This window comes from Polypterus senegalus, chromosome 5 (assembly GCF_016835505.1).
Source record: "Polypterus senegalus isolate Bchr_013 chromosome 5, ASM1683550v1, whole genome shotgun sequence".
Classification (NCBI taxonomy): Eukaryota; Metazoa; Chordata; class Cladistia; order Polypteriformes; family Polypteridae; genus Polypterus; species Polypterus senegalus.
The window spans coordinates 74,253,317-74,279,958 of NC_053158.1; the positions used below are offsets into that span (position 1 = coordinate 74,253,317).

Below are 26,642 nucleotides of genomic sequence, written 5' to 3' on the forward strand. Positions count from 1 at the left end.
TTCTGTTAATAAATGAGAGCAGAAAATGATCCCAAACCCTGTCTAATTGTGGGAATGAAATATTATATGAGATAAGGTGGACATTTTGTTTCCTGTGTACTTTCTGTCTGGAAACAAGCTTCTCAGCCATGGAGTCCTGTACAGTAAGAAAGTGCGGACCAAATGGCCACTATCTTCTGCTCCCTTCATTTTTTTTAAATTAATTTTATTGTAATCATTCCATACAAATCAATCAATTTTTACAAAGAATAGGATTGAGAACAAGTCAACCCCCACCCCTGAGAGAGAGAGAGCATTGCCAATGGGGTAAAAATTAAGGCTTGTAAACATACCTAAATTGATGAATTTGATAAGCAATAGAGATGAATGGAGAAGAAAAAGAAATGCAGAAATAATTGCTTCCTTGGTGCTTTAAAAGCTTATTCTAAAATATTATTGATTAGATTGTGCCATGTTTTGAAAAAAATCCGTACAGATCCTCTGAGTATTTGATTTTTTCCAGTTTGTCCCTTCATTCTTTAAATAACTCACAGGGTGGCAGAGGCACGATTTCCTTATTTATACTGGTAGTAGTGTCATGGTCCATCCTGGGACTCATCCTTTGGTCCACAGGGAAAAAAGAAGTGTTGGTTAGTGATTGTTTTTGCCCTGGCAGTGTGGTTGGTTGCGCCATGTCAACAGAATCATCTAGATGCTCCCTAAGTGCTCCCAATTTGACAGTGGATACCTATTTGTCCTAAGGGGCAATTCAGCTTTTTGCAGAAGCTCAAGAAATATAGAAATATTATAACTATAACAACCCCTTATATAAAAACAAGAGTTAAAAAAAGAAGAAAAACTTCTGACTTGGCAGACATGGTCACAGTGAAGCATTATTCATACATATTACTGTTGGTATAAAGGAGCCCCAGTAGTGGTTCTTGACACACTTCTGCTGAACGATTTGTTGAGCTGAAGTGTTTTGGAGCACTTCAGTTTATTTTTATTGTGAATAATTGGTGGTGTGGCAAACCTTTGGTGATGCTCATTGACACAGTTGTCCACTTATTTTACCTTCAGTTTTCATAATTGCTTGACTATAGCATCATTTGAGGAAGCTTTAGCACACAAAATCTAAGGAAGAAAAACAAAATATGTTAAATTTATTTGGTAAGAAAAGAAAAATGCAAATCTCTCAGTTGTATCCAGAAATACAAGCCTCACTGTTGTTTCTACTCTTCCATTCAGGAAGAAATGAAAAGAAGAAGTATTGAATATATCATGAAACACTCAAAATTAATAATTAATAACATGATATTTGCCCAACTTGAATTTCCAAGTTGTATAATAATGTGTGCCACGGGCACAGGATAGCACAAATAAAAGTTGGCTACAGCAGCAGGATAATAAATTTGTACATAAAAATTACATATACAGTAGGTGAGCATATGTGATCATGTGCAGTAGTGTACTAAGGTGGACTAGTCTGTAACATAAAGTTCAAATACTAATGGAAGCCAGAGCTGGTCATATGTAATTTTTCATAATAATAAACACCATGTGCATTTTCAATTTCACTGTCCGTTTCAATTTTACTGACATATTTACTTTGTTATCACTGCTGATGGGAGGCTTCTCAACATCACTACTCATATCACTGTCAAGAGCGTGCAGCACCTTAGCCTCTGAAAAATTTTACTTATGAGACGCTATTATGAGGCTAGGAGAAGGTGGGTCTACACTGTTTCCTGGATAATACTTGGGCCTGATAGTTATGTAAGACACACCAATACTGTTGCCCGAGTAATGCTCAGGACTAATGCTGTTACCACTTTTACAGCCCGAGTAATACTCAGCTCTAATGCTTACATGAGACGTGTCTATAAAGTTGCCTGAATGATATTTGGACTATCACATTTAGTACTGTTTTCATAGCCTGAGTAACGCTTTAGTTTTAACACTAGGGAGGTTAATATGACACATCTGAATCATCAAAGGAGCAGCCATTTGGTTTTAGAAGTTACATAATTAGTTCAGTGGAGACCACCTATCTGTAGTAATGGGGTTTCAGTTGATTGTAGCATAGATGCAACTTATCTGAAAGGTTCAACGTGTGTTTTCACAGTTGAAGTCTAAGTCTAAGAGACAAAAGAAAAGGTGGCAAAAAATCATAAGTCAGGGGATAGAGATAAGAAAAATATCCAAGTCAGTGCACATCCCATTAAATGAATCGCTAAGAAATGGACAGGTTATGGCAGAGCTATCCACAAAAACTGAGACCTGTGACAATGTGACATGTTTATAATGTATGTTATCAAAACCATTGCTAGTCAACTGCACTTAATTAAGTAATTTTAACATTTTGCTTTAATTTTTTTTGTCATTTTGATGGTTTCCATTTTTGATGTGTGATGCCCCACACCACCCACAGACCTAGCCATGGGGCATCTTGTAGTTCATGCACCGAGGATGAACCAGTAGCAAGTGAAGAGATACGGGCAATAGCTTGGTGCTCCAAAACAGGTGAATAAATAGTTCCATTTAAAATTACAAATAAATAATGTTCATTAATTAAAAACACCAGAACAGGTCCACAAAGGGGCTAAATACAGAGAACTCTTAACAGTTCAGTGCAACCACAGGTTTTGAATTGTGGATTTTGCATTAATCATTTGCTTTCCAGATTGTGAATTTTGGCTCAGTTAATTACATTTTAGACTTTGTAACTTCTATTTACTTCTTTGTATTTTGGTTTTTGCCATTGGATTTTGAATTTCCACTCTGCATTGTTGAATTTTGTTGTTACTTGATTCTTCTGGATTCATGTAGGACTTCTAGAGCTTATTTGTTTCTTGATGTATTAATTTATTGTACCTAATACAATGCCTTTTAATGGCAAATGTTCGTTGTTATCAGGGTTTTTGACAGTTTTTCCTCTGTAGGTGTGGACAATCATTACAAAAAACATCAAGATCCTTGTACAATTTCTTTTGTTCATTAAGTTTGATTTTACATTGTGTCTTTTTGGACTTTTGATTCTGTTTTATCGCTTTGGTTTTGATAGCTTTTTAGTCTTTGTGTTTTGTTAATTTGCACTGTGGCTACTCTTTTGGAAATCCCCATTTAAACAACTCTGTCACAAGTTACAAAACATGGGGAAAAAACACCACAAATGGAGGCTAAACCAATCGGAAGGGATTATAATCAAAATATAAAAGAATTCAAAAGTTTTATTTCTTGTTCAATTTTGCATTTATGTTTCATTATTCTGGATCTTTCAAGGTATTGTTTTATGCGAGTGGCAGGATTTTGAGAGACATGTTGTTGGCAACAGCGTCTCATGGCAACCATGTAAAAGAGGTTGTATCAATCAACATCAACTTCAAGAGGTTATTTAAGATCCCAGAATGCTGCAGTCCACGTCCAAGATTTGGATTACAACAAATCTATTTTGAGGTGCTAATGCTGTGAGGCCAGATGTTTGATGGTGAGCACGATACAAAAAAACAATTGAAAAAATACATTTCTACATGCATAGCTGTTCTTTCCACATCAGGATTCTGGGCTCCTTTGAAACAGGAGCATCATACTGCTGGATTTTCTTTTCCATAAAGTAGAAGGAGCATACACAAGTGTCCTTCCTTTTTCAAATTAAGCATGGTTCTTCACAGCAGAGGGTCAAAAGCAAGATTCTGCTTAATGTCGTCTTGTGAATGATCCATCCCTAATGTTTATCTTCCTTCTTTATTTTCAAATTACTGTGGTTACCTTTAAGGAAGCAAAAGGTACTGGACTTTTCATACCTTTTGGATACCATGGCTTCAACTGAGAAACGTTTGAGCTGGAAGTGCAAATGTGAGATTAAAAAAAACCCCAAAAAAACAGGTATCTCTCATTTTAATGCTGGTGATGACCTTCGAGCCCCATCAATAAGGCCTACACATACCCAAGGGTGTACAGTACACTGCAGGGCCAATTGGTCACAAAGTGCAAAAAGGCATATTTTTCCAGGTAAGTTATTACATTAAGTATATGATAACACATTGAAATAAAATTCTTAAGGGGACCAAGTTGAGGGTTCTTTTAAACATTTAATAGTAAGTTCAATTGCTGAAGGGAGCTTCCTTATTTTACAACATCTAGTGGGGCTCTGAATGTGTCACTGGCCATTAATGCAGAAATGCTGCTGAGAGGTAATGCAGGTAACTTAAAGCATGACATTCTGTCATCCACATTTGGTCCATAAAAATTGGCCAAAGTTAATTTAGATTCACATGGATTCCCCACCACCATAACACTGTATATCACACTTCAGATTCTGACACTACTGTATGTCAGTGGGTACAAATTGTGGAATTGCTCTGTGGATTAACGATTCCACTTTTCTTCCATACCCTCCGATTTTCTCATCATGAAAAAGTTTACCAACCCATTCTCATTTTAGCCTAAAATTACTCGTATTTTATTAAATGGGTCTTCTATAAAAATGTTATCTCTGCCCTCCAGGAAGCAAGATCATATTTTAAACCTGCTTTGTCTATTTTTGCCCCATCATCAAAAGCAACTCTGCTGCCTGATAAAAATGTGCAAGCGTTCATATATCATTAGTATAGCATGTCAGTATCAACAGGAAAGGCAATACTCTGGTCATCTTGACCTCAGCTTTGTTGATACAACTTTTCTTTTAATATTGTATGCCAATATTTTCCAAACAGATGTAGGCTTTCATTCTTACAATATAAACAAAGCTTGCAAAATTGGCAGATAATAATAAAATATAACGTAATTAATGTAGTCCTTTGATGCTATAAAGCTGGATAGGTTTACCTGAGGATGTATATACTTTGTTAATTAACTCACTTCATACCACATGAGACCTCATATTCCTTGCATAATAAATCTTAGATATAGGACAGGTTACAGCACAGATTAGTAGACGACTGCAAAGACTCCTGGTCAGTGATGTCCATGCATTAAGGGCAGCTGAAGCACTGCCACCTCCATCCTCTATGCAGACACTGTGCAAACTTAAATAAGTAGCAGACCTCCATCAATAATTTAATGCACCATTAAAATTTTAGAACAAGCTGAAAATTTCTTATCTAGATTGCAATTTCATATCTAGACTAATACAGTGGTGTGAAAAACTATTTGCCCCCTTCCTGATTTCTTATTCTTTTGCATGTTTGTCACACAAAATGTTTCTGATCATCAAACACATTTAACCATTAGTCAAATATAACACAAGTAAACACAAAATGCAGTTTTTAAATGATGGTTTTTATTATTTAGGGAGAAAAAATCCAAACCTACATGGCCCTGTGTGAAAAAGTAATTTCCCCCTTGTTAAAAAATAACCTAACTGTGGTGTATCACACCTGAGTTCAATTTTCATAGCCACCCCAGTCCTGATTACTGCCACACCTGTTTCAATCAAGAAATCACTTAAATAGGAGCTGCCTGACACAGAGAAGTAGACCAAAAGCACCTCAAAAGCTAGACATCATGCCAAGATCCAAAGAAATTCAGGAACAAATGAGAACAGAAGTAATTGAGATCTATCAGTCTGGTAAAGGTTATAAAGCCATTTCTAAAGCTTTGGGACTCCAGCGAACCACAGTGAGAGCCATTATCCACAAATGGCAAAAACATGGAACAGTGGTGAACCTTCCCAGGAGTGGCCGGCCGACCAAAATTACCCCAAGGCGCAGAGCGACTCATCCGAGAGGTCACAAAGACCCCAGGACAACGTCTAAAGAACTGCAGGCCTCACTTGCCTCAATTAAGGTCAGTGTTCACGACTCCACCATAAGAAAGAGACTGGGCAAAACGGCCTGCATGGCAGATTTCCAAGACGCAAACCACTGTTAAGCAAAAGAACATTAGGGCTCGTCTCAATTTTGCTAAGAAACATCTCAATGATTGCCAAGACTTTTGGGAAAATACCTTGTGGACTGATGAGACAAAAGTTGAACTTTTTGGAAGGCAAATGTCCCGTTACATCTGGCGTAAAAGGAATGCAGCATTTCAGAAAAAGAACATCATACCAACAGTAAAATATGGTGGTGGTAGTGTGATGGTCTGGGGTTGTTTTGCTGCTTCAGGACCTGGAAGGCTTGCTGTGATAGATGGAACCATGAATTCTACTGTCTACCAAAAAATCCTGAAGGAGAATGTCCGGCCATCTGTTCGTCAACTCAAGTTGAAGCGATCTTGGGTGCTGCAACAGGACAATGACCCAAAACACACCAGCAAATCCACCTCTGAATGGCTGAAGAAAAACAAAATGAAGACTTTGGAGTGGCCTAGTCAAAGCCCTGACCTGAATCCAATTGAGATGCTATGGCATGACCTTAAAAAGGCGGTTCATGCTAGAAAACCCTCAAATAAAGCTGAATTACAACAATTCTGCAAAGATGAGTGGGACAAAATTCCACCAGAGCGCTGTAAAAGACTCATTGCAAGTTATCGCAAACGCTTGATTTCAGTTATTGCTGCTAAGGGTGGCCCAACCAGTTATTAGGTTCAGGGGGCAATTACTTTTTCACACAGGGCCATGTAGGTTTGGATTTTTTTTCCTAAATAATAAAACCATCATTTAAAAACTGCATTTTGTGTTTACTTGTGTTATATTTGACTAATGGTTAAATGTGTTTGATGATCAGAAACATTTTGTGTGACAAACATGCAAAAGAATAAGAAATCAGGAAGGGGGCAAATAGTTTTTCACACCACTGTATATGTTTTAGAGGTATGCAGTATTTTCTTTGTGTCTGGCGCTGCTAGCTTGTATCTGGGTTGCTGGGCAATGCCCTTGGACCTGGTTTTGTCCTCTTTATACTTTTGCTTATGTGTGCATAATTTTTCAGTTTTCCTTTGGGCTTGAGCTCTTTTAGCTTCTTAATGTTACGTTTTCTCCCAGAAAAAGAGCCCAAAATGTTTTTTTTTTCAAACAGACAAATTGTTAATACCAAAATGTCAACATAATTACAGTAGGGAAGGTATGTCTGGTTTCCACTGCTGTGCTGAGGCAGATTCAATACATGTCCTTTGTGAGACATGTTTTAAAAAAGTCAATGCACAGCCCAACATTGCAATCAGGACAGTTTCTTTGCACACTTTTCTTAGCATATTTTTTCTATTACTTGCTCATAAGGGAGTAGAATGTCAGTGCTTGAACTGCACGATGGACTTTGCCAATTGTGTTAAGTTAGCCTACCATAGTATAAGGTTTAGTGACTTCTACATTTCTTGACATGAACATTGATAGCTGATGCATTGTGGACAATTCTTAGGGAGCTAACATTTTTCTTGTCCTTCCACTTGATTGGAATCATTTCTCCTTTTTGCCAGATACTACGCCCCGCTAGAGCTTTACACAACTTAAAGTCACCATGCCCTGTTATACAATGCTTATGCAACAGTTTCATTATCCATGTCAATGTTTGATAACCAGTTCACATTGTCATGACTGTTGCTTCATTCAACTAATAGTTCAGTTTCAGTTTGTTCTAAAATTTGGCTCTACAGCTTCTCGTTTACATGCCGTTGTGTTCTTTGATTGAAGGCTGTGCCTCACTCATGAATATTGGTAAGTTACCACAGTGTGGGAAAACACATAATAAAAAATGTAAGATTTTTATTTTTTGCAACATGATGTTATTTTATCTGCTAGATGGCAGCAGAATAGTGAGAATTATTCAGGTGAAATGTTGTACATTACATTATAATAGCTTATTCTGAGAGACACTTGGGCTTAACCATTTTTAAATATAATTTCAAGCCCAAAGAGACACTCAGGGTTAATGCCAAGGAGGTTAACCAACACAAATTTATTTCTTTGACGCAATTTGAAGAGGGTGTGAACATTCCAATCTTGCTATTTTTGTGATAGTCACCATCATTACCATGAATCACGTCAATTATTTATGTACAATATATAAATATATAATATATATAACTGGGGTGGGTTGGCACCCTGCCTGGGATTGGTTCCTGCCTTGTGCCCTGTGTTGGCTGGGATTGGCTCCAGCAGACCCCCGTGACCCTGTGTTCGGATTCAGCGGGTTGGAAAATGGATGGATGGATGGATAATATATATAAATATATATAACTGTATACAGTTCAGCACTTTACCAAGTGGGAAACTTTGGAAATGTATCAATATCCAATTGTGATTCTGATTTTAATGTTGAGTATTTGGTGTTGACAATTTTTTAATATTGTCCTTTAGAAATTTTACTGTATGGTAAGATAATAAAATCATTTTGTATGATTTTATCATCTAATATATTGCGAAATGCCAATTTTCATGCAAAATGTACTGGCAGTTGTCTCCGTCTTTGGCTGCCCTTTAACGCTGTTCATTTCATAACTCTCATTTCATGTGACTACAACCATTATTTCTCTGCCTTGTTCACTGCCTGCACATTCACACCAGTGGCTGCATCTCACAGTGCACTCTTTAGGGGTCAGAGGCAACATCACTGCACTTACTTTCTCCAACTTTGTCAGAAAATCCAAGCCAGGATCTTTCCCATTACTCACCAATGTACTCAGGCAAAGGGATTTAAGCAGAGTAGTGGTTCTTGTAGTTTCTGCTCTTTAACTGTTTGTCCATTTCTCGCTTTGTCTGCACAGGCTCTTTTTATAATTGACTTCTCAAAATGGCACCTTCTCTTCTAAAAGTCCATGGACACTTCTGCAGCATCTCTCTCCCAGAAGGCTAACAAAATGTTAGGATATATAGCACAATGTGTAGAGTACAAGTCCAAGGAGGTTATGCTCAACCTTTATAATGCACTGGTGAGGCCTCATCTTGAGTACTGTGTGCAGTTTTAGTCTCCAGGCTACAAAAAGGACATAGCAGCACTAGAAAAGGTCCAGAGAAGATCGACTAGGCTGATTCCAGGTCTACAGGGGTTGAATTATGAGGAAAGATTAAAAGAGCTGAGCGTATACAGTTTAAGTAAAGAAGATTAAGAGGTGACATGATTGAAGTGTTTAAAATTATGAAGGGAATTAGTACAGTGGATCGAGACTTGTATTTTAAAATGAGTTCATCAAGAACACTGGGACACAGTTGGAAACTTGTTAAGGGTAAATTTCGCACAAACATTAGGAAGTTTTTCTTTACACAAAGAACGATAGACACTTGGAATAAGCTACCAAGTAGTGTGGTAGACAGTAAGACGTTAGGGACTTTCAAAACTCGACTTGATGTCTTCTTGGAGCAAATAAGAGGATAGGACTGGCGAGCTTTGTTGAGCTGAATGGCCTGTTCTCGTCTAGATTGTTCTAATGTCCCAAATCTGTGTGGCTCCACCAGGGTTTTCATGCCAAAAATACAACAGTTATAATTTGGGTAAAATCATGAAACTGTGAAGAAAATGTACTCTGTCATTTATATTAGTAAGAAGACACCACAGTTCATTTAAATGAATCAGACTTCGATAGATAGCAAAAGAATGTGACAGCCAGAGAGGATATATTCAAAATTGGAGAAATTCTGCTGGTTTTTTTCATGCAGTTTCTTAATTTTGTCTCTCAGTTAATTTGTCATGTTTTAATGGTCTCTTTCTGTGAGGTTAGACAAAAGACCACTATATTTGATTATCTTTTGAAAAAAATACATACAACTAAATTCTAGCTATCCCAACATCTTGTTTAATGATCCAGATAGCTGGAAAAATAAAAGCAATATTACAGTTGTCCAAAATAAAATGAAGGTATCAAGTGAAATGTGACCAAAATAAAGGGGAGTAGCCATTCAATAATTACACAGAAAATAATCAAATGATGTGATATAAATTTTTCATCAGTAGAAGACTATGGTTAAAATTCAAGATTAATTAAATGCAGCCATCCCAATGGGGGTTACTGGTTATACTGACAAATAGTTGCTACCCACGAATGTCATCACGCTCACTGGAAACAGAAATGGAACAGGCACTGGTTAGGTAGAAGTGAATAGACAAAACACAACAGATTAAGAAGAAACTTGACAGACACAAGACAGCCTCCATCCTGCTAGACGGGAGGCTACATAGAAACACGACAGCCATTATTCAGAGTGTCACAGCTGGGTAAATGGGACAAGATTAGCCATCGCTCAGCGTGACTCAGCCAGCTAAATTAGGAAAATGACATTTACTGCTCAGCACAGCACAATAGCTAAACAAGCCCAGGACAGCAAAAGCTCAAGAGTGACAAAAAACACACCTTCTAGTTTGTTGCTGGCAGGTGTGGAACTTGGTTGGCTTTTTGGCTCCCATTTTCTAGCCTTGAAAAGCGTCAAGTGTCAATTCTGAAATGTCTTGTTTCTGCTGTTAGCTGTTGTGAAAGGATTTTTTAAAAATTACTTTGAGGAAGATTTTGTACGGCAAAGTTTAGTGGTTTAGAAGACATAAGAACACAGGAAAAAAATCAGACAAAAGAAAAGACCAAAATAATAATAGCCAAGAGAAATAATATGTATGCAGAGAAGCAGCTTTAAGTTTGTAGCTAGAACAGCACTGTTTCCACATATTTCCAGGAGCAAGTAGAATAACTAACAGATGAAAAGCAAAAAGATTACACAGTAAATCATATAACAAGAGGTGACGAGCCAATAGCAAACTTGGAAAACTCTGATATAGTCTGGCAGTACAACTTTTAGCCCTGCTCTTGACATTTCTTACCCAGTCGCTTAAAGGCAATGGGCTCCTTTCCTTACTTTATTCCTATATATATATATACACCATCTTACGTACATCTCACACATCCACGAGGATTACATCTAAACTCTTAAACAACAACAAGACATAAAATACATGAACAAATGGAGTAAAACTATTACCATACACGTAGTGCGATTACTTCCCCCTTTCTCGTTTCGTTCTTCCTGACTGTTGCGATATCAGCTGCTTGCTGGCTTTTAGCAGCATAAAGGGAGAACGCAGCCATGCGCACGTAGAATGACAACGGACAGTCAACTGACCATTAACGTGACTAGTCCGCTCAAGAAGAGGACTCCGCCAAGCCGGTAAGTGAAGGCATTATCTAAAATCAAAAAATCTGATATTTACCGGAATGATGTGCTAACATTAAGTGTCTTATGGGGAATCTTCACTTTACGAATCTTTCAGCACTGCATCTGTCAGCTCTTTACTGTACTTTATTTGGCTAAATAGCAGCTGCTGCTGCTCTTCTGGCTCCCCGCTCTGACAAAAAACCCGGTGACAGTTCTACTACTGTCACAGTGTGCCTTGCAATAGTCTGGCATCTGAATCAAGGCTAAATCCTGTTCTGCTCCCCTGCTTCTGTTTCCTTGACTCCCAGGTTTCAAAAAACGAATGGAAGGGAGGGTTATCTTCCTTTGTGTGATGGAGAAGAATAACAGGACCTTACCATTTTATAAGGATGGAAAGGATAAAATGTGTGATCATAAATTTAGTATTAAAATAATCATGAATAAAAGGAGATATAAATGACTGTGGCACAAAAAACTACTAATGATTGATTATTACCTTAATAACAGTTGCAGAAGGTCTCTGTTCTTATTATTTTATTCCCCTTCAAAGAGTGCTGACTGCTGAGACTCACCTAATAAAATTATATTCTTTTTGTTGTTATAATGTCTTAATTATCACACATTATAAAACATCAAAGGGCTATTTAAAATATTTAAGTTTTATAATAGCACCATGGCCTAAAGCACATCCACTTCATTATATGTCAGCTCTTTGTGACTATTGTGTATGATTTTTGGTGATAATGTGGACACTGCACTAATGACTCCTCAATCACATGACAATTATTGTAACAAGGAAACATGAAGACGTGTTTAATATGCTGGTCCCTTTGACCTTGTTTTATGTTATTAGCCACATCTGACTCATCAGAGTACAATCTAATTATTCTATAACTACTGTGCTTTTGTTATATTCTGTAATTTTTTAAACTAAAGTAACAGTCTTTACTCACAAAATAATTTTTTTGACATTTTAAACAAAATCTATTTAGATCTCAGATATACTATTAAGAGTTATTGATGCTCTGTGCAAGAGAGGACAGATTCGACTATACTTCCTTAGAAAACTGGCGTCCTTCAACATCTACAATAAGATGCTGCAGATGTTCTATCAGACGGTTGTGGCGAGCACCATCTTCTACGCGGTGGTGTGCTGGGGAGGCAGCATAAAGAAGAGGGACGCCTCATGCCTGGACAAACTGGTGAGGAAGGCACGCTCTATTGTAGGCATAGAGCTGGACAGTTTGACATCCGTGGCAGAGCGACGGGTGATGAACAGGCTCCTGTCAATCAGACTGAGGAGATCATTCATTCTCCACAATCCCACACTATGCAACTCTTCAGTTCCACCTGGGGGGTGGGGTGGGTAAACGTTAACATTATACAAAGTTATTGTCTGTTATACCTGCATTTTTATCAATCATTAATTTAATATTATTTTTTATCAGTATGCTACTGCTGGAGTTTCTAAATTTCCCCTTGGGATTAATAAAGTATATATCTATCTATCTATCTATCTATCTATGGAAAACTAAAACCTGACAATTATTATCTGATTTCATAAAACTGATGACAAGAAAATGACCAACCCAGACAACCAAAATCCTTCAGATGGTGTTATATTTTCTTGGTTTTCATTTAAGAAAAGACAAATAGTTATTCTTAATGATATGCTAAAAGGTCTTCCATTTGGATGTACAATACAGTACATCCTGCATACATGTGTTCCATGAGAATTCTATTTTAGGTCTCAGGCATGACATGGAGACCATGAATGTTCTCTAGAGTTCTTTTTATTGATGTCTCTTAGAGGCATTCTTAGTTAATTCTACTAAAATGTGTTCATTTTAATCATATTACCATGTCAACTGTAAGAGGAAGAGCAAATATTTACTGAACCAGACTGTAAAGCAAATAATCCATGAAAAAATGACTACATAATTTATATTCCAAAAATATATTTGTATATTATGGCATGTTATGATGGAAAGGCTTTTGAGGGCCCATCTCCTTGAAACATGTGGACTCATAGTAAATTGTCACTGTCATTACTTTAGTTTGTCTTGTCTTCGGGGTATACAGTTCACAGTTGCAATGCACTTGTATTCAGGACTACGGTGCATTATATTACTGTCAGTAGTCCCTTCACACTTCACCCAGGGTTGACTGTCACTGTGGTCTTCCTATCGGGAGTGTTCTCTCTCCATCACCCCTAATTGACTTAGCTAAGAAAGGAACTTGGTTCCCAGCCCTTGGCGGTAAAACAGAGAAAGTGAGGAGACAGGAGAGCAGGTTTTAATAAATGCTAATTTTTAATTCCTCTAAATGAAAGCAAAATAAAGTGGGACAATACACCATTTGACCTGGATCTGTGAGATGCTTAGTCTTTCCAGGCTGCCCATTTTATGCATTGCTTACAATGTCATCAGCAACTCAGAGTATTCATGGTTTGATTTCCCCCTTCTTCTTTTTTCTCTTATCTGACCAGCACTTTTACTAATCTAAAGCTATTTTCCATTACCAAAAGTTAATAAAACTAAAATCATGTTTCTAAAATCAGCTACTTTAGTTCACATTTCTGACATCATAAATGACAGCTAACAGCGCAGCACACTTGCATACCTTAGAAACGGCTTATAAAACCAGCCATGTATTATGGTAGCAGTTCAGCATTATTCCATTTTAAACCGGATCTTGTCTCTTATTAACAAATGTAAGTATAGCCAAGCAATGCTTAAATTTATAATATAGCAGAGCTTATTATACTTCCTACATAAGCTAACTGTAAAAACTTTTCAGGTATTTTTAAAGAATGTTTTGCAGTAGCCAAGAAGTATAACAACCTCTTTTAAACAAAACAGACTGTTGCAAGAAAAGTCCTGCTCCTTCTAGAACAGTCCTACTCTTTTCCGAAATGTTCTGATCCTTCTCTCCAACACTGGTAACCAACTGTTTGAAACAATATTCTTAACATTTCATTACAGTCATGTCTGCTTGCTATATTGTTTAATAGTATAAGTAACTTACTAAAAAACCTTGTTAAAAGCAGTGGCGGCTGGTGAAAATGTTTTGAGGTGGGGCTGTGGTACAGCAAACAATTTCTCAAACAATTCTTCACAAATCAAAGCAATATGATTTATTGCAATGCAGACAAAGTTAAAGAACATTATTAAATCATGTCTGATCAATTATTTCAGTATATATATATATATATATATATATATATACACACACACACGACAAATGTGAGGACAACCATGTACAGGAAAATAACTGTGGTGGGAAAAAAAAACTGCATCTTTTTTTTTTTACTTATTTATACAGGAACACACTGTCTAGCACACTGTCTAGCGAGGCAACAAAATCCACTAAACCCTTAAAAATGCCAGGGTTGTCTGGCGAGTCAGTCTCATCGTGCCGCAAGGCCAACTCAAAAGCCCCACAAAATTTAACACAATCAATTATCTTGGATAAAATATACGATTTTTATCTACCTCCTCGTTGTGTTTTCTTATCGCAATCCTGTGACCGTCGTCTAACTGAGTAGCGATGTTTACTCTTCCCAAAATGGCTAGTTTGACGGAATTATCCATGTGTGTCCTGGTGTTCTCATGTTTTCTTACTTTCTCGGACAGGTGCTTCATATCTCTCACTCCCGTAACTGTCCAAGCAGGATCTGTCCCAGTTGCTTTAAACAACAAGCACGGGAAACAAAATAAGGCATTAGCAGAAACGCATCCACATAGCCAGGCCTTTTGGTGTACCAACTGGAAGAGTAACGCGTGTACTTCTTCCCTTTTTGCTTATCTGCTGTCTGATTAAGAGGTTAGGCTGATCTGGACCCAGCTCCTTTACCTTCAGTTTTTTCTGCCAAAGTTCTCTTCTCAAGCGGATATTGGGTAGAGATTGAACAGAGTTGGGTTCGTGTCCGAATTAACAACACCTGAGTCCACCATTGTCACGTAATGTTAATTGAAAATTGCCACTACAGACCATCCTTGATTTTAGCTGCTTGGGCGACAGAAAAATCGCCCATTTCAGTTAAGATTTGAGGGAAGTGGAATACAATTAGAAACACACAAAGGAACTGTTTAATAAACTGCTCAAAAAATTGAACACTTTTTAATTAGAGTATAACATCAAGTCAATGAAACTTCTGGGATATTGATCTGGTCAGTTAAGTAGCAGAGGGGGGTTGTTAATCAGTTTCAGCTACTTTGGTGTTAATGAAATTAACAATGAGTGCAGTAGAGGGGCAACAATAAGATGACACCCCAAACAGGAATGGTTTAACAGGTGGAGGCCACTGACATTTTTCCCTCCTCATCTTTTCTGACTGTTTCTTCATTAGTTTTGCATTGGGCTACGGTCAGTGTCACTACTGGTAGCATTAGGCGATACCTGGACCCTACAGAGATTGCACAGGTAGTCCAAATTCTCCAGGATGGCACATCAATATGTGCCATTGCCAGAAGGTTTGTTGTGTCTCCCAGCACAGTCTCAATGGCATGGAGGAGATTCCAGGAGACAGGCAGTTACTCTAGGAGAGCTGGACTAGAAGGTCCTTAACCCATCAGCAGAACCAGTATTTGTGCCTTAGGGCAAGGAGGAACAGGGTAAGCACTGCCAGAGACCTACAAAATGACCTCCAGCAGGCCACTGGTGTGAATGTCTCTGACCAAACAATCAGGAACAGACTTCATGAGGATGGCCTGAGGGCCCGGCGTCCTCTAGTTTGCTCTGTGCTCACTGCCCAGCACCGTGGAGCTTGATTGGCATTTGCCATAGAATACTAGAATTGGCAAGTCCAATGTGCTTTTCACAGATGAGGTTCACCCTGAGCACATGTGACAGATGTGAAAGAGTCTGGAGAAGCCATGGGTAACATTATGCTGACTGTAACATTAGTTTGGTGGTGGGTCAGTGATGGTCTGGGGAGGCATATCTATGGAGGGATGCACAGACTTCTACAGGCTTGAAAACGGCACCTTGATGGCCATTAGATATTGGGATGAAACCCTTGGACCCATTGTCAGACCCTATGCTGGTGCAGTGGGTCCTGGGTTCATCCTGGTCCATGACAATGCCCAGTCTCATGTGGTGAGAGTATGCAGGCAGTTCCTGGGGGATGAAGGAATTGATACCATTGACTAGCCCCCACACTTGCCTGACCTAAATCCAATAGAACACCTCTGAGACATTATGTTGTGGTCCATCTGACACCGCCAGGTTGCACCTCAGACTGTCCAGGAGCTCAGTGATTCCCTGGTCCAGATCTGGGAGGAGATCCCCCAGGACACAACCTGTTGTTTCATTTGGAGCATGCCCCGGCATTGTCAAACGTGCATACAAGCACATGGGGGCCATACAAACTACTGAGTACGATTTTTGAGTTGCTGCAATGAAATTTCGGCAAAATGGACTAGCCTGCCGCATCATTTTTTCACTTTGATTTTTGGGGTGTCTTTGAATTCAGCCTTCTGTAGGTTGATAATTTTCATTTCCATCAAATGATGTGGCATTCTTTTGTCCTAGCACATTACCCAGACCATATCAGTACAGATATCCAGCATGATTTTTTTCCCTTTGAGATCTGATGTGTTTTCAAAGTGTTCCTTTAATTTTTTGAGCAGTATACAAAAGAAACCTTTATATCATTTAAAACTAACTATTGACACTTCTCCTATTCTAAATCAATCTTAACACAGAACATTATAGTTCACCTCAAAAATGGAAATTACAAATGACTCTAAGGCCTTGTTCACACGGGCGTTAAAATCGAGCGTTTTTTGCGTTCGTAGCGTCCGGTGAGCGCGGATCAAGCGCCGAGTGTTTTCTACACGTAGGAGTCAATGAGAGTGTTCACACGGGCTTTGGTGACGTGCGTTTGTCCGGCTGCGCGTTTATACGGCATCAAAAAAACGTTGCATGCAGCTTTTTCTTGGCGTTCAAAACCCAACGAACGCAAGGAAACCGCTTCTAGTTTGTTTTCTGCGCGTTTATTTTACGCTTCGGAGGACCGGATATATATAAGTTTACATGTTGTATATGAAAAATATTAATATTTTTATGTTTTCATGTACAACATATATATTTTCATATTGCTTATTTTATTTTATTGTCTCATGTAATTTGTAAACCATGAACCTATTAATTTATGTTCTAATATAATATTTGATAACGATTATGTAGGGGGGGCAATCCATGGCCGGGGGCTGAGGGGCATTTCAGTGCATAACACCGGTGTAAGCGCACACTCGACTACTGTTTCCTTACCTCAAAGTGACAAGTCCTCTCTCTTTGGGGCTAACACCAAGTCGCATATTGGTTGATCGGCGTGCAATGTGGCATTGCACCAGCTGCAGCAGACAATCAAAAGTGGAAACCGACATCCGACAGTAATTAAAAAACTTGCGCGGAAATTTTCGCATTTCTTCATAAAGCACAAAAAACTTCCTTTAACCCAGTGTTTCTCAAATAGTGGGCGCGCCCCTGTGGCTCCGTCAAGGGGGTCTCGTTTGACCTCGGGAACATGCTTTTTATTTTTCTTTTAAATTTTTTTTGAATTTAGAATGCACTTTAAATCTTTTCTGTTACATTTAATAAAGCTATTCTTTGTTGTAAATTGGTCCATATTTCTTTCTTTTTTATTCTCTTATACGTTAATAAGGATACAGTGTTATGCAGAGGTGTACTTATAACAATTTTAAAGACAAATGATACTATTTATAGTCGTGCGGGGGGCGCGAGATGTTTTCTTCTTCCTAGGGGGGGCATGACAGAAAATAATTGAGAAGCACTGCTTTAACCCGACGTTGTGCAGTCAGAGGATGAACCCAGTAGCGGCGATTTTTCTCTCCCTACGTCGCCGTATTACGAGTATTTTTAAAACAAGAAGATTAATATCTAACATAGCAAAATGGTCTATATTGAAAGGAGGCACCTCAAATAAAATGACAAGGGCTTTCATATCCAGTTCCCAACACTGCCTCCACAGGTTAACACACAAACTGCAATTTGGGCTGCAGGCTGGCGTTAGACAGAGACAAACGAACGCCGGTGTAGAAGTCAATCGATCGCCACCACAAAATGCAACATAAACGTCTAGGACGTTCAGAGCAAGTTCGTTTATCCAAAAACCTAACGCCCGTATGAACAAGGCCTTAAAGTGCTCATTCCCAGTGCACTTGAACTTCAAGACCGATTGTTATAAAAAACAATGAGAACAGTTTTAGTAATCTTATTCCATAGTCGAAAAAGAAAGAAAACAACAAGCTCTCTCCTTACCTTGTAAGTGAACCAAAGCAAAATGAAATTCAGATTTCTCCCATTGTGCCGTTTTTAAATTTCAAAATTGAATATTGACATTGTCCATTATCAAGTGGTGATCGCATTTTCATTAGTAACTGATATATTTGTAAGTATTTACTGAACATTAACAGGAACTTTCAAAATGGGTAGATATCACAATCTAACAAAAATTAAACTGTAGGCAGTGTTGGTGCCACCATTTATGCGAATTAGGCATTCACCTAAGGCGCAGATCGTAAGGGGGGAAAAACCCAGCTGCACGGGTCAGCTACCAAACAGTCGCTTGGAGCTCTAATAAGCTTGGCCTAGGGTGGAATATAACCTAGCGCTGGCACTGACTGCAGGTCACTATTAAAAAAGTTTATGGTATTCTATTAAGCAATAATGTTGTCACAATTTCAACAATTCAAAACAATTTAAACCCCAAAATTTGATGGAAGAAAAACAAATATGGAAATCAAAAACTCAGAACGGTGACAATCAACAGTACAGACTGTAACTTAGCACATGCCTTCTTGAGAGTCATCAGCCAGTGCCTTCCCAGCCCTTGCAGAACCCATCCTTGGACCTTCTAACATGAAGTATATTTTTATACTTTGCTTGCCAACCCCCCGGCTTGCGCTACACGCCTGCTACTTCACATCTCTGCTACTTACATATGTGGGTTTTACTTTCACCAAACAACAAATCTTTTAATTCTTTCAGATACTCCTCTTCATTGGGAAGAAACACTACTTTCCCTGATGGCAACACGAATTAGTTGATCTACAAGTCTCCGACTTAAAGTTTAAATTCGAACAATATATTTGATCTCTTTTCACTGTTCTGTTGTTTCACCAAGTAATAATTTCTGTTTGTTTGTACTAATGTGATCTTTACTGTCATTTCTTTGAGAATTTCAAATTTAAGTACTTTAATTATCTCTAACCCGCTCTGCATGTGTATTGCGTCAGTGTTTCTGAATTCTTTATGACGTTCTACTTTGTCATTTGCTCTTTGTGTTTTATTTCTGACCCAGGGTGGCTAAATCTCTTGCTACAAAGTTTTGTCTCGCGGGACATGAAAGTATCTCTATGAAAAAGTCACTTCTCATCCCAGGATTTTTTTATTATAATAGTTTGCATGTTCTCCCCGTGTCTGCGTGGGTTTCCTCCGGGTGCTCCGGTTTCCTACCACAGTCCAAAGACATGAGGTTAGGTGCATTGGTGATCCTAAATTGTCCCTAGTATGTGTTTGGTGTGTGGGTGTGTGTGTGCCCTGTAGTGGGCTGGCGCCCTGCCTGGGGTTTGTTTCCTGCCTTGTGCCCTGTGTTGGCTGGGATTAGCTCCAGCAGACCCCTGTGACACTGTAGTTAGGATATAGCGGGTTGGATAATGGATGGATGGATAGAGAGATATAGCTGTATATATAGCCAAATGATCGTCCTCTTACTCTTATGAAGATCTTTCTTCTGTCACCTATTTTCCTATAAAATTACATCTAGGAGCACATACCAGAATGACTAACCACCACGCTTGAGATAATACCATGTAATGGCCTGCACTGAACCTAAAGAAACCAGAAACTCTTTATCCGAACCTAATAAAAGTAATGAAATCTTTAAAGCTTAAAGATTTAGGGGAAAGTTTAAAGTGAAACAAAAAAGTCAGTTTGAGCTGAACATTTGGAAACCTCTTGAAATGATCATAAAGGAAGAGTAAAAGAAGTAAAAGTCTTCTGTTTTGAACACACTGTTTCTAAGACTTGTTTTCTTTGAGCAGAAAGTACATAGCATGCTTGTGTTAGATCAAACAATGAAGCTGTTTCCATATTCGAAGAGGATGTGCAGACTGTCAAACTGTTTACACAAGAATAAAAAAGGGACACATTAACAGATGACTGTTGCACAGAGTTATTAAAGCTAATTAACTCCTTGTACTCTAAAAAGGGAGCCAAAGGAAAAAAATATGAATAATAAAGAAATGAATTAATACAGCTGTGGTGGGTTGGCACCCTGCCCAGGATTGGTTCCTGCCTTGTGCCCTGTGTTGGCTGGGATTGGCTCCGGCAAACCCCCGTGACCCTGTATTCGGATTCAGCGGGTTAGAAAATGGATGGATGGATGGATGAATTAATACAGTGGTTCTGCATTTTGAGTAAAAACAGTGTAAACTTATTCTATTAACTTAAAAAAATAGTTACACTTATTTGGACTGAAAAGCTGGGAATTAAAGTTCATATCACATACAGTAGATGCATAAGGCACATCAGTACATAATTTCCAATGAGCCCAATGACAGCTCAAGCAGTAAAATATAAAGAAAATAATGAAATGAGTCAAACTGAAAAAGCAAAACACACCTTTTAAATACATTCAAACATCCCCAGAGGTGGACATGGCTCCAGGCTTCTCTTCGTTAGTACTTAAGAAGGAGCATACTTGTTGACATCCTCAGCATAAACACATCTTGTTTTACTTTCAGTAGTAGGCTGGAAGCATTGATCTGGATGATTTTAATGCTGACAAAACATTAAAAAGCAATACAGCTGGCACTGTTCACAGTCGTGTCGAACCCGGGTCCTGGATGGCTGCGGTGGCTGCAGGTTTTCATTCTGGCCATTTTATTTACTAGTAACTAAATACTCATGTGAATGTAACAGACTTCTTTTGATCATCATACAATATCTGATTCAGTAAAATATTTGGATGGCATGGTGGTGAAGTGGTAGTGCTGCCGCCTCTCAGTAAAGGGGACCAGGGTTCACGTCATGCATGTTCTCCCTGGGTGCTCCAGTTTCCTGCCACAGTCCAGACTTGTGCAGATTAGGTGGACTGGTGACACTAAATTGGCTTTGATGGGTGCATGTCTGTGTTCACCCTGCAATGAACTGGCACCCTGTATACAGTTGTGGTTGAAAGTTTGTGAACCCTTTAGAATTTTCTATATTTCTGCATAAATATGACCTAAAACATCATCAGATTTTCACTCAAGTGCTAAAAGCAGATAAAGAGAAACCAGTTAAACAAATGAGACAAAAATATTCTACTTGGTCATTTATTTATTAAGTAAAATGATCTATATTACATATTTGTGAGTGGCAAAAGTATGTGAACCTCAAGGATTAGCAGTTAGTTTGAAGGTGAAATTAGTGTCAGGTGTTTTCAATCAATGGGATAACAATCAGGTGGGAGTGGGCACCCTGTGTTATTTAAAGAACAGGGATCTATCAAAGTCTGCTCTTCACAACACATGTTTGTGGAAGTGTATCATGGCACGAACAAAGGAGATTTCTGAGGACCTCAGAAAAAGAGTTGTTGATGCTCATCAGGCTGGAAAAGGTTACAAAACAATCTCTAAAGATTTTGAACTCCACCAATCCACAGTTAGACAGATTGTGTACAAATGGAGAAAATTCAAGACTATTGTTACCCTCCCCAGGAGTAGTCGACCAACAAAGATCACTCCAAGAGCAAGGCGTGTAATAGTCGGCGAGGTCACAAAGGACCCCAAGGTAACTTCTAAGCAATTGAAGGCCTCTCTCATATTGGCTAATGTTCATGTTCATGAGTCCACCATCAGGAGAACACTGAACAACAATGGTGTGCATGGTAGGGTTGCAAAGAAAAAGCCACTGCTCTCCAAAAAAAACATTGCTGCTCGCCTGCAGTTTGCTAAAGATCACGTGGACAAACCAGAAGGCTATTGGATGAATGTTTTGTGGACAGATGAGACCAAAATAGAACTTTTTGGTTTAAATGAAAAGCGTTATGTTTGAAGAAAGGAAAGCACTGCATTCCAGCATAAGAACCTTATCCCATCTGTGAAACATGGTGGTGGTAGTATCATGGTTTCAGCCTGTTTTGCTGCATCTGGGCCAGGGCGGCTTGCCTTTATTGATGGAACAATGAATTCTGAATTATATCAGAGAATTCTAAAGGAAAATGTCACGACATCTCTCCATGAACCGAATCTCAAGAGAAGATGGGTCACGCAGCAAGACAACGACCCTAAGCACACAAGTCATTCAACCAAAGAATAGTTAAAGAAGAATAAAGTTAATTTTTTGGAATGGCCAAGTCAAAGTCCTGACCTTAATCCAATCGAAATGTTGTGGAAGGACCTGAAGCGAGCAGTTAATGTGAGGAAACCCACCAACATCCCAGAGTTGAAGCTGTTCTGTATGGAGGAATGGGCTAAAATTCCTCCAAGCCGGTGTGTAGGAATGATCAAAAGTTACCGGAAATGTTTAGTTGCTGTTATTGCTACAAAGGGGCGTCACACCAGATACTGAAAGCAAAGGTTCACATACTTTTGCCACTCACAAATATGTAATATTCGATCATTTTTCTTAATAAATAAATGACCAAGTATAATATTTTTGTCTCATTTGTTTAACTGGTTTCTCTTTATCTACTTTTAGAGCTTGAGTGAAAACCTGCTGATGTTTTAGGTCATATTTATGCAGAAATATAGAACATTCTAAAGGGTTCACAAACTTTCAAGCACAACTGTATTATTCATGGTGGCTCCAAAATCTGTACTAACCCCTACTTTCTCTTCTGTTCTTTTTCCGGTTTTCTGGGGTGGTGATCTGCGCCACCACCACCTAATCAAAGCACTGTGATATCCTTACATTGATGGATTAAAGGCCAGAAGTCCACATGACCATTATCATCAGATTCTTCCATGAGAACCCTGAATACAATGAGGACTGATTGAGATCATTTATTTTAGGTAGAATGCCTAGAGGGGGCTGGGTGGTCTCGTGGCCTGGAACCCCTGCAGATTTAATTTTTTTTCTCCAGTCGTTTGGAGTTTTTTTTTTGTTTTTTCTGTCCTCCCTGGCCATCGGACCTTACTTTTATTCTATGTTAATTAGTGTCCCCTAATTTTAATTATTTATTTTCTCTTTCTTCATCATGTAAAGCACTGTGAGCTATATTGTTTGTATGTAAATGTGCTATATAAATAAATGTTGTTGTTAAGTCAATATTGTGGCTGTTGTTTGATTCAATGGAGGCTCTGATCGGGGCTCTTGACAGACTGAGCGAGGAGTCTGAGTGTCTGGGCTTGCAAGTGTCCTCGATAAAAACCAAAATCCAGGCCTTTAATGACCTATTGGGCACAGCTATTAGCAGTGTGTCTGTTTGCGGATGGAGTGTCGACCTTTTCGAGAGGTTTACTTACCTTGGCAGTGACATTTATGTCTCTGGTAACTCTTCCTATGAAGTCAGTTGACAGACTGGGAGAGCATGGAGGGGTCATGACGTCGCTGGAAAGGGGGGTGTATGGCTCACCCAATATCTATGCAAAAGGATGAAGCTCCAAGTCTTTAGAGTCCTGGTGCTTCCTTTCTTGCTAGATTGTTGTGAGACATTGACACTATCCAATGACCTGAGACGAAGACTGGACTGTATCAGTACTGTGTCTCTTCGGAGAATCCTTGGGTACCACTGGTTTGACTTTGTGTCGAATGAGTGGTTGCTCACAGGGTCCCAAATCAGGCACATTACCTGCAATATGAGGGAGTGTCAGTTACGGCACTACGGTCATGTGGCATGATTCCCCGAGGGTGATTTGGCTCACAGAATCCTCATTGTTGAGGGCCCGTGTGGCTGGTCCAGGCCATGGGGACGCCCATGTAACAACTGGCTGAGGCAGATAGATGGTAATTTCTGGAGTATGGGACTGGATTGTGTGTGCCTGTGGGGTTGCCAACCGGGATCCTGAGCCATTTCGTTATATGGTGGGTACAGCAACGCGCTGTACCAATGCAGGCTCCCAACCTGACCTGGAAAAGAAAACAGGCAACAATTTATACTTAAAGGCAGCTGCTAAACACTAAAACACTCTGAAGTGTAACAGGCAAGATAACTAATATTAATCCCAAAAAATGCATTGCTTTAGTAGTAAGTAAATAGGTTCTAATAAAGAAATTGGTTGAAGTGAAAACCTGCAGCCACTGCGGACCTCCAGGACTGTAACTGAGGACCTCTGATCTACAAATGTAACTAAAATGTGTCTTTGATAACTGAAAGTGTTAACAAGGCATATCATTAAATACCAAGTTTCAGTATCAGCAAGGACTGAGTTCTAATTAGGAAACTGAGTGTAATGAAAACCTGTAGCCACTGTGGCCCTCCAGGACCGTGATTTTGGACACCTGTTCTCGTCATCTGTTGTTAGGGAATTTGAAGGAACCGTGTTTCCTTAGTGAGGATTACATAACAAGGTGGAACTATTTGCATTGCAGAAGATATGAAATACTGAAAGTAAAAACCAGCAAAAAAATCACCATGTATTGTTGTTTTTCCTCTTACATTCCAAAGATGTGTTAGGTTAACTCAGCACACTGAAGTAGCTCTGAATAAGTGAATGTGGGTATGGGTATGAATGTTCCTTAAACTGGCATCTTGACCAGTTTTGATTCATGCCTTACTCCAAGTGCTGCTGTGGCAGATTCTGGTCCCTGAACCCTGAACGTGAAGACTCTGCACTGAAAGTGGTCATGTAAGTATGGAGAATCAGAACCCACCACTAACTTCGGCACTACTGTATCACACAAATTTTTTTTTGTTACTGTCTTGAAATCCTTTACAGTTTCAAAACTATAGTCCTGCGGGATCAACACTCAGCTGCTTTTTTTTCCATCTCTGCTCCAAACCTCCGGTTGAGTTTGTTTCACTTGTTGAATGTTCTTCTTTGCCAATCAGTGTATGGCTCCAATGAAATTTGTACAATTACGTTCAAGGTCACTTCCAGAATTGTGCATTTTGAAGAACATGATTAACTTGCTACTGCACACCCTAAGGTTTAATGAAAAAGAATGAAAAAGCAAGCACACAAACTGAGAATTATTCATGTAATCAATATTTGCACAGAATACAAATAAAGCTGTCATAAATTGGATACTGCACTCACTTACTAATACAGTAATGCTCAGATTTGAATAATACAGACTGTATTGTTAAATGTGCTGTAGCTATGTTGCAGGGCAGAATTAAAAATTCTCAGTTTAATCAAATAAGAGAAATTAACCAGCACATATCATCTTCTGACTAAACTTTTCAAAAAATGTGTCCATACTTTATGTAACATTAAACAGCAATGCTTCATTAGACTTTATATTCAAGTAAACATGTATTTTGAAGTGGTGTATTAAGAGCCTTCCAGATGTCCTGTTTTTGCCAGAGAACATTTGTTTGATCTGTTTCACCATTTACTGGATATGATAGATGATTTGTGTTTCCGTAACAATGAGTCCTCACTTTTATGTGCTCAGTCTGCTCAGTGATACATACATTGTCACTGTAAGCAAAATGTTAATTTACATTTACACTGGCATAATAGAGCACTCAGTTTTCCATCTACAGAAATGGTGGATTGGCACATCTAAATTGGCCCAAGGATGCTTGTGGGTGTCTGCTATTGCATGCCATCCAGCCTGGAACTTCTCCACAATCCTGTACAGGAATAAGTGGGTTCAGAAAATGAAATTTAAATGAATAAAGTTAGAAATCTGCAAGCGGCATTAAACATAGGATCATTTAGCCACAGGAAACAATAATTTATTAATATTTCAGTACAGCTCTGGTAGATTAATTATAGCATTGTGTGCTGCAATAGATTGTCTCTTCATCAAGGTGGTGACTCTCACATGGATTAAATGTTTTGACAAATGAACGGATGAATGAAAATATATAATATTTTAGGAAATAAACAATGAAAGGGTTAAAGGCAATCAAATTATTACCTTTACCCAAAAAATTAACCTCATTATTCATTACATTTATTGGAGAATAGACTTAAGACTGAGTGACCTACAGTAGAACTTGCTAAGGACTGTAAATATCTTCCAAGTATAAAATAGCTTTTTAACTAAATATTTCTGTAACCAACAGATCCCAAATACAGTAATAATGGAAGAGATCAGGGAAGGGGTCAATATCCAACATGGGTATTTGCTCAATGGGAATGTGTGTTTATTTAGAATTACATCTCATAATCTTATCTGTATACAGTTGTGCTTGAAGGTTTGTGAACCCTTTAGAATTTTCTATATTTCTGTATAAATATGACCTAAAATATCATCAGATTTTCACTCAAGTCCTAAAAGTAGATAAAGAGAAACCAGTTAAACAAATGAGACAAAAATATTATACTTGGTCATTTATTTATTAAGGAAAATGATTGAATATTACATATTTGTGAGTGGCAAAAGTATGTGAACCTTTGCTTTCAGTATCTGGTGTGACCCCCCTAAACGTTTCCAGTAACTTTTGATCATTCCTGCACACCGGCTTTGAGAAATTTTAGCCCATTCCTCCGTACAGAACAGCTTCAACTCTGGGATGTTGGTG

General features: G+C 38.6%; 1 long non-coding RNA gene across 1 annotated transcript; it reads right to left on the reverse strand.

Moving 5' to 3' along the window:
* Window positions 1–433: 433 nt before the first annotated feature.
* LOC120529983 lies at window positions 434–11,038 on the reverse strand. Its single transcript, XR_005633846.1, has 3 exons — window positions 10,817–11,038; window positions 10,201–10,311; window positions 434–1,113 (listed from the first exon to the last, which is right to left on the reverse strand). It is a non-coding gene; the product is annotated as an uncharacterized LOC120529983 (long non-coding RNA).
* Between the last annotated feature and the right edge of the window lie 15,604 nt (window positions 11,039–26,642).